This window comes from Triticum aestivum, chromosome 5A (genome assembly GCF_018294505.1).
Source record: "Triticum aestivum cultivar Chinese Spring chromosome 5A, IWGSC CS RefSeq v2.1, whole genome shotgun sequence".
Taxonomy (NCBI): Eukaryota; Viridiplantae; Streptophyta; class Magnoliopsida; order Poales; family Poaceae; genus Triticum; species Triticum aestivum.
Genome location: NC_057806.1, coordinates 200337655 through 200346715, shown reverse-complemented (window position 1 = coordinate 200346715; position 9061 = coordinate 200337655).

Sequence of the window (9061 nt, the reverse complement as noted above, 5' to 3'; positions counted from 1 at the left end):
TTACGTGGCTGCTATGGGCTTAGCAAGAACCGTTCTTACCTACGCATCAAAAACCACAACGATTTTTCATCAAGTGTCATGTTTTAACCTTCAACAAGGACCGGGCGCAGTCACACTCAATTCAACTAAAGTTGGAGAAACAGACACCCACTAGCTACATGTGTGCGAAGCACGTCGGTAGAACCAGTCTCATGAACTAGGTCATGTAATGTCAGTCTGGGCCGCTTCATCCAGCAATACCGCCGAATCAAAGTATGACATGCTGGTAAGCAGTATGACTATTATCGCCCACAACCCTTTGTGTTCTACTCGTGCATATAACATCTACGCATAGACCTGGCTCGGATGCCACTGTTGGGGAACACAGTATTTCAAAAAAAATTCCTACGATCACGCAAGATATATCTAGGAGATGCATAGCAACGAGAGGGGAGAGTGTGTCTACGTACCCTCGTAGACCGAAAGTGGAAGCATTAAGCAACGCGGTTGATGTAGTCGAACGTTTTTGCGATCCAACCGATCAAGTACCAAACGCACGACACCTCCGCGATCTACACACATTCAGCTCGGTGACGCCCCTCATACTCTTGATCCAGCTAAGGCCGAGGGTGAGTCCCATCAGCACGACAGCGTGTTGTGGTGATGATGAAGTTACCGACGCGGTGCTTCGACTAAGCACTACGATGATATGATCGAGGTGGAAAACCATGGAGGGGGGCACCGCACACGGCTAAAGATCAACTTGTGTGTCTATGGGGTGCCCCCTCCCCCGTATATAAAGGAGGGGAGGAGGAGGCCAGCTAGCCACAAGGGGCGCGTCAAGGGGGGAGGAATCCTACTCCTAGTAGGAGTAGGTTTCCCCCTTTCATTGTATACCAAGATCTGAAATTATTAAATGTTAGAGAGTCTTCACATAGTTCCATAATTATTCGACTACTCATTGAACTTCACTTATATCTTTTTAGAGCACGGTGGTATATTTGTTTTATAGAAACTATTGATCTCTCATGCTTCACTTATATTATTTTGAGAGTCTTGAATAGCATGGTAATTTGCTTAAATAATCCTAATATGCTAGGCATCCAAGAATAGTAAAAAACTTTCTTATGAGTGTGTTGAATACTAAGAGAAGTTTGATGCTTCATGATTGTTTTGAGATATGGAGGTAATAATATCAAAGTCGTGCTAGTTGAGTAGTTGTGAATTTGAGAAATGCTTGTGTTGAAGTTTGCAAGTCCCGTAGCATGCACGTATGGTAAACGTTATGTAACAAATTTGAAACATGAGGTTTTATTTGATTGTCTTCCTTATGAGTGGCGGTCGAGGACGAGCGATGGTCTTTTCCTACCAATCTATCCCCCTAGGAGCATGCGCGTAGTGCTTTGTTTTTGATGTCTTGTAGATTTTTGCAATAAGTATGTGAGTTCTTTATGACTAATGTTGAGTCCATGGATTATACGCACTCTCACCCTTCCATCATTGCTAGCCTCTTCGGTACCGTGCATTGCCCTTTCTCACATTGAGAGTTGGTGCAAACTTCGCCGGTGCATCCAAACCCCGTGATATGATATGCTCTATCACACATAAACCTCCTTATATCTTCCTCAAACCAGCCATCGTACCTACCTATTATGGCATTTCCATAGCCATTCCGAGATATATTGCCATGCAACTTTTCACCATTCTGTTCATCATGACACATTCATCATTGTCATATTGCTTAGCATACTCATGTAGTTGACATAGTATTTGTGGCAAGGCCACCGTTCATAATTCTTTCATACATGTCACTCTTGGTCCATTGCCCATCCCGGTACACCGCCGGAGGCATTCATATAGAGTCATACTTTGTTCTAGTATCGAGTTGTAATTCTTGAGTTGTAAATAAATAGAAGTGTGGTGATCATCATTAATAGAGCATTGGCCCAAAAAAAGGGGCCAAAAAAAGGGAAAGGCCAAAAAAAGAGAGAGAAAGGCCAAATAAAAAATAAAAAAATAAAAGTGACAATGCTACTATCTTTTTTTCCACACTTGTGCTTCAAAGTAGCACCATGATCTTCATGATAGAGAGTCTCTTGTTTTATCACTTTCATATACTAGTGGGAAATTTTCATTATAGAACTTGGCTTGTATATTCCAACAATGGGCCTCCTTAAGTGCCCTAGGTCTTCGTGAGCAAGCAAGTTGGATGCACACCCACTTAGTTTCCTTTGTTGAGCTTTCATACATTTATAGTTCTAGTGCATCCGTTGCATGGCAATCCCTACTCCTTGCATTAACATCAATCGATGGGTATCTCCATAGCTCATTGATTAGCCTCGTTGATGTGAAACTTTCTCCTTTCTTGTCTTCTCCACATAACCCCAATCATCATATTCTATTCCACCCATAGTGCTATATCCATGGCTCGCGCTCATGTATTGCGTGAAGGTTTATAAAGTTTGAGATTACTAAAGTATGAAACAATTGCTTGGCTTGTCATCGGGGTTGTGCATGATGAGAGCATTCTGGTGTGACGAAAATGGAGCATGATTAAACTATATGATTTTGTAGGGATGAACTTTCTTTGGCCATGTTATTTTGAGAGGACATAATTGCTTAGTTAGTATGCTTGAAGTATTATTATTTTTATGTCAATATGAACTTTTATCTTGAATCTTTCGGATCTGAATATTCATGCCACAATTAAGAAGAATTACATTGAAATTATGCCAAGTAGCATTCCGCATCAAAAATTCTGTTTTTATCATTTACCTACTCGAGGATGAGCAGGAATTAAGCTTGCGGATGCCGATACGTCTCCAACGTATCTATAACTTTTGATTGTTCCATGCTATATTATCTATTGTTTTGGACATTATAGGGCTTTATTATCCACTTTTATATTATTTTTGGGACTAACCTATTAACCCAGAGCCCAGTGCCAGTTTCTGTTTTTTCCTTATTTTAGAGTATCACAGAAAAGGAAAATCAAATGGAGTCCAATTGACCTGAAACTTCACGGAACTTATTTTTCGAAGGAAAGCAACCCGGGAGACTTGGAGTCCACGTCAAGGAAGCCTCGAGGAAGCCACGAGGTAGGGGGCGCGCCCTCCACCCTCGTGGGCCCCTCGTGGCCCCCCTGACGTACTTCTTCCGCCTATATATCTCCATATACCCTAAAACGATCGGAGAGCATAATAGATCGGGAGTTCCGCCGCCAGAAGCCTCCGTAGCAACCGAAAACTAATCTAGGCCCGTTCCGGCACCCTGCCGGAGGGGGCAATCCCTCTCCGGTGGCCATCTTCATCATCCTGATGCTCTCCATGACGAGGAGGGAGTAGTTCTCCCTCGGGGCTGAGGGTATGTACCAGTAGCTATGTGTTTGATCTCTCTCTCTCTCTCTCTCGTGTTCTTGATTTGGCACGATCTTGATGTATCGCGATCTTTGCTATTATATTTGGATCCTATGATGTTTTCTCCCCCCTCTACTCTCTTGTAATGGATTGAGTTTCCCCTTTGAAGTTATCTTATTGGATTGAGTCTTTAAAAATTTGAGAACACTTGATGTATGTCTTGCCGTGCGTATCTGTGGTGACAATGGGATACCACGTGATTCACTTGATGCATGTTTTGGTGATCAACTTGCGGGTTTCGCCCATGAACCTATGCATAGGGGTTGGCACACGTTTTTGTCATGATTCTCTGGTAGAAACTTTGGGGCACTCTTTGAGGTTCTATGTGTTTGTTGAATAGATGAATCTGAGATTGTGTGATGCATATCGTATAATCATAACCACGGATACTTGAGGTGACATTGGAGTATCTAGGTGACATTAGGGTTTTGGTTGATTTGTGTCTTAAGGTGTTATTCTAGTACGAACTCTAGGGCTGTTTGTGACACTTATAGGAATAGCCCAACGGATTGATTGGAAATAATAACTTTGAGGTGGTTTCGTACACTACCATAATCACTTTGTTTGTTCTCCGCTATTAGTGACTTTGGAGTGACTCTTTGTTGCATGTTGAGGGATAGTTATGTGATCCAATTATGTTATTATTGTTGAGAGGACTTGCACTAGTGAAAGTATGAACCCTAGGCCTTGTTTCCTATCATTGCAATACCGTTTACACTCACTTTTATCATTAGTTACCTTGCTATTTTTATATTTTCAGATTACAAAAACCTTTATCTACTATCCATATACCACTTGTATCATCATCTCTTCACCGAACTAGTGCACCTATACAATTTACCATTGTATTGGGTGTTTGGGGACACAAGAGACTCTTTGTTATTTGGTTGCAGGGTTGCTTGAGAGAGACCATCTTCATCCTACGCCTCCTACGGATTAATAAACCTTAGGTCATCCACTTGAGGGAAATTTGCTACTGTCCTACAAACCTCTGCACTTGGAGGCCCAACAATGTCTACAAGAAGAAGGATGTGTAGTAGACATCAAACTACTAGCGAGACTGAAGTCTCTCTGCAAAAACATAAATTAAGCAAATGTGAGTGCAAATGTAACCAGCAAGACTTATATCAGAACTAGCTACATATGCATCAGTATCAACAAAGGGGGTGGTGGAGTTTAACTGCAGCAAGCCAGCTTTGACTTGGTGGCTATCCTGAACTATGACTACAAGTAACTCTTTTGAGGTGGCGCACACGAGTCCACATATTCACTAATCAAAAAACCACTATGGATCCGCTCCCATCTCCCTACGAGAACGCCATCCATAGCACTCACGCTTATCTTGCGCATTTTAGAGTATCCACTTTCACTTGTCTATGAACTGTATAGGAAACCCAGAGGTCCTTTACCGCAGACACGACTATTCGGATAGATCATTTATAACCCTGCAGGGGTGTACTTCTTCACACATGTTTCCACCACTTAGCGTCTGCACCCGACATGTGCTCGGCAGACTTCAAGCGAAAGCCGACGTGGGTGTAGACCACGACCTACCTAAACACTCAAGTCTCTAATCTAGGTTAATCGCCTATTCAGGTTCCATCCACAGGGAGTCCGACCGAGGTTTCCACATACGGAACCGAATGATGTGTACAGGGTTCCGCGACACCAAACGGGCGCCCGGCATACCCGGCCATGTGCCTACCGCATCACAGCCCACCCCTTGGGTCAGCGCTGCACATGGCCTCCAGCATACTACAAACACCAGAAACTACATGCAACTCCTGGACAGAGGACTATGGTGGTTAAGAAGTCGAGCGGTGTCATATTTCAGGGCCCAATGCATGGTAGTAGCTGTTTCATGGATCACAAACACAGAACTCAATTCCTGAGGACAGCTTCAATGAGACAACCCACCATGTACTCCTACATGGCCTCTGACCGCTACCTTTACCAAATCATGTTCACACACATAGCTCATACACAGTAGGACATGTTCACCACTTTCCAATTCATCCTTGATGAATCAGACCTAACTCAACTCTAAGCAGTAGCAGGCATGACATACAAGCATGAATGAGTAGGCACATCAGGGCTCAAACAACTCCTACTCATGCTACTGGGTTTCATCTATTTACTATGGCAATGACAGGTCATGCAGAGGAAAAGGGGTTCAGCTACCATAGCATGTAACGGTTGTAACGTTGTTGTCCTAATGCAGTAGAAGAGAGCAGAAGCGAGAGAGTGGGATTATATCATAATGAACAAGGGGTTTTGCTTGCCTGGCACTTCTGAAGATGATATAGCTCTTCATCAGTGTCATTGATCACATCGTCGAAACCACGTCTATCGAGAGGGGACAACCACCGACAAACAAGAGGGAACGCAATAAATGCAATGCAACAACATGATGCATGATCATGACATGGCAATATGATGTGATTTGAGCTAATGCAACTAGCAACAGGTTAAATGAAGTTGGTTTGAATCCAAGATTCAAATTCAAACTCCATATGTGGATATTCAAATGCCATTTACATGATTTGTCCTAAATAGCAGCTATAAGTTCTTCTAACATGCATTAAAAGGGTACAGATGGATTTGGATTTTTCTAATCATTTTTAATATATAAATTATCTTATTTGGAGTTATAGATAATTTTCTATGAATTTTAGAAGTTTTGGGCATTTTCTGAATTTCCTTAACGAAACTATTCTTCCTGGTAGAGGAACCCTTAACGAAACTATTCTTCCTGGAAGATGTTTCTTACATTTAAAAGTAATATAACATAACTCCCCGAATATAGCTTGTCTGTTCAAGCATTATGACTGGATCGCCTGGTTTCCAAACGTACTTGGTGTTTTCTACTGATATAGTAATCGGAAACACTCCACCCTTGGGTTTTGGAGGTTGAAGCGGAAAGTCTTCTATGACAATTTTTTACAATTCAGCCAAATATAAGTTCGCTGATAAAGTGCATTGCCACATAACATCACATGCCTACTCCTTATCTATGCCATCTATCAAGATGTCTACTTTACAGTCCTGTTGTGAAAATTTGGCAGCTACCTTTACTTGATCATACACCAAGCTAACCAAAATTTCTTGTCCGTCTAGTCGTCGGGGTCCGACCCGGGCCATATGATTCGGATCAAGTCTGGTATACCATGTTTTCACCATGGCCCAGGCCTCTCGTGCACCTTATCGGCATGCCGATGCCTTCCACAGCTCAAAGCGAAGACGAGCTCCTTTGAATAGCTCCGCGAGCTCACCCATCAGCCCAGGAGGAGAGTCGGATGGCCATAAAGGCTTGGCCATATTCCTCATTGCTTTCCGAGCTCGCTCATGCACTTTGGATAGCTCTTGCAGCAAGTCTCCTTGAAATCCGGACACTTCTCCTTCGGGCCTCCCAGTTAACAAACCTACAGGAACAAATCTCGTCAAAAAACAAAAAAAAAATTCCATCAGGGAATCTTATGAAAGTTAGGACCAGGGACATACTAAATATGCCGCCTTTCATCGTTTGGTTCTCTTTCAAGGCATCTGACATTTGGGCTCTTACGTCCTTCAGTTCCTCGGCCTACTTGATGTTCGCATCCTGTAGCTTATTCTTCTCATCCCTGGTCCATGTCAGTATACGTTGACCAGCGGCTTCTTGCCTTTCGGCATGCTGTTTATCTGCCTGCACGGCCTTCAGTCTCTCCTCCAGCTGATTTGGCGATCCTGCCACCGCTAACAAAATAGTGCATATGTCACAAACATTCCTGGCACATAATCATATTTTCCGGATAGTAATTGACCTTACCATTTGGTGCCCTCTTAGACTCCTCCAGTTCGGCGGTGACAGTAGTTAGCTGAGATCGACACTTTTGAAGCTCCTTGGATAGCATGTCATTCTTCTCCATAAGTACCTGATAATACAACGATCCTTAGATCAGTTGGGCCGAACTGCTTCAAGTCTCGGGGACTACTGGCACATGAGTATTGAATCTACAAAAAGCTCTTACTCGCATATCCTTTGAAAGCTGGTGTGTGGCTCTAGCAAGCCTGTCCCGAGCAGCTCGGATATACGCATCCGCAGAGTTGAGGGCATGGAACGCCACTGTGGTTGTCGGTGTAAAAACCGGCGGATCTCGGGTAGGGGGTCCCGAACTGTGCGTCTAGGCCAGATGGTAACAGGAAGCAGGGGACACAATGTTTTACCCAGGTTCGGGCCCTCTTGATGGAGGTAAAACCCTACATCCTGCTTGATTAATATTGATGATATGGGTAGTACAAGAGTAGATCTACCACGAGATCAGAGAGGCTAAACCCTAGAAGCTAGCCTATGGTATGATTGTATGTTGTCCTGCGGACTAAAACCCTCCGCTTTATATAGGCACCGGAGAGGTTAGGCGCGCAGTATTGTCTTCGGCATTGCAAGGCAGGTTCCTCCTCCGAATACACCACGGAAGAATTTTGAATATAAGGATAGTGTCCCACCCTACAAATAAGATCCACATACCACCGTAGAGAATAATATTTCCACAAATCTTAATCTGCTGACACGTTTTGGCAACATGACATCATGCCTTAGCCCAGTGCTTATTCGAACCGTGTTTCTTCAACTAGCTCCACACATAACGCGAGGCGGTTTCTTGACATGTCTTGACAAAGCAGAGATCGTGTTCCCCTAATTACGGGATTCTCATTAATACGGTCGTGGGTAACCCAACCGTGTCTATGCCTCCTAGATTATAGGCAAGTCCAAACGGCCATGGCGAGGACGCTTGATATTCACCCTCTTTATAAAGGGACAAGGTTTTCGCTTTTTCCCTCTTCGTGCTCAATCAAACCCTTCCCCCGCCTCGAGTTCTAACACCCAAAGCCCAGGTCAGGTGCTCCGTATCTTCAATCATGTCCGGATCCAGCCTTCAAGGCCGATGGATGCCCTCCTCCGTTATGGAAGACAATATCAAGAAGTTGAGGGAGGCCAGATACCTGACCGCCGAGGTTTCGCATCGGCTCCCTGCTCGAGGGAAGGTCGTCCCCACTCCTGAACCCAACGAGAACGTCGTGTTCATCTCCCACTTCCTCCGAGGCCTAGGCCTCGCTCTGGATCCCTTCGTCAGGGGTTTGATGTTCTATTACGGGCTAGATTTCCACGATCTAGCTCCGGACTCCTTTCTCCACATCTCGACATTTATTGTCGTGTGTGAGGCCTTCCTCCGCGCATTTCCCCTCACGCCGGCCTGTGGCTCAAGACTTTTGAAGTGAAGCCGAAGATGACCGAGGGGCAACATGCAGCGTGCGGAGGCGCGTCAATAAGCAAGTTGGCAGGAGCTCCGTGGCCGATAGGTTCCTTTCCAGAGGTGTCCGGATTATGGCAACGGGAGTGGTTTTACATCATGGCTCCCAGAAGTGCCAAGTGGGCGGCTGCCCCCGCTTTCCGCTCGGGCCCCCCACCACAACTGATGTCCAGCCAAGGACATGCCTATACTGCAAAGCCGCATTCAAGATCTCTTCGAGGGAGATTCTAATTTGGTTGTGGTAGTGCAAGTTATGCTGGTTCGTCGAGTCCAGCCCTGCAAACGCCGGCCCCTTCGCTTATGGGAGTTCAACCCAGAAGGACCGCGTGCTATTTAAAGTTTCCTTGGCCTGATGCACGAGGAAATGTACAAGTTATT